The following is a 975-nucleotide window of genomic DNA, read 5'->3' as shown; positions in this document are numbered from 1 at the left end:
TCTCTCTCTCTCTCTCTTTATCTCTCTCCATTATTGAGTTTGCAGGCCCACTGCTTCTTTCTGCTACTTGTGGGTCTCTACAGGACTTTCTGTGCATTAAAATTCCTATTGTCTCTCTTTTTGCTTGGGTGATGTTTCTTACTGATGAAGTATATTTGAGGAATCTCTGTCTATGCATGAAACATATATTGATGAATGAAGTACTGTATGGAAGACACAGGTTGAACAAAGCAGGCATAGAAATTTTCTGACCTGTATGAACTTATAGTCTAAGGGTTACTGTAGAGAAGCAATCTAGTAGTAGTGGGCTGGCCAGAGATAAATGAATGCTTTCTAGAGACATGTCTGGACCATAAAATATGCTGGAGGAGTTATAAAGTGCTTGCTTGGAAATACAATAGCTTATCCCAAAGAAGGAGGAAGAAGAAGTCAGACAAATTTGGAAAAGGTAGGATATGGGTCCAAGAAGAGGAAAAGCCATGATCAAAAGCAGAGAAATATAAAATCTGACTTTTGCCAAAGAAGCTTTTATTAAATGTAGGAAATACTGAATTTAGCATGAGCACAAGTAGCATGTTATTTACTGAATCATAAACAAATTATCAGTAGCCATACTATTTAAGAAAATAATAGCCTTTCCTCTGGCATCTATCAACCCCTTATAATCTCTCAGTGAGGAGTGGGGCCTTATGAACCCTTTATTCACACATGGTAGAAGGACATCAGGCCCAGCCTTGTGCAGCTCTTGTGGAGGTAACTACAACTTTATTAAATGAGATCATGGAAACATTGATTGTGTCATGTATAGAAGAAAAGTATATAGGGGGGTGTAAAACTGGGTAACAAGGTAATGGGTGCTCAGCACTCAGTATATGTATGTATAAAATTGTCAACATTTTTTTAAAAAAAAAAAACCGAAAGATTTAAAAATAAAGTAGGAATCAAAGTAAGACATAGTAGAGAAGAGAGGTTGGG

The sequence above is a fragment of the Mastomys coucha genome, unplaced genomic scaffold, assembly GCF_008632895.1.
Source record: "Mastomys coucha isolate ucsf_1 unplaced genomic scaffold, UCSF_Mcou_1 pScaffold18, whole genome shotgun sequence".
Lineage (NCBI taxonomy): Eukaryota > Metazoa > Chordata > Mammalia > Rodentia > Muridae > Mastomys > Mastomys coucha.
The sequence above is the reverse complement of the archived record's forward strand: the minus strand, read 5'-3'. Positions refer to the sequence as shown.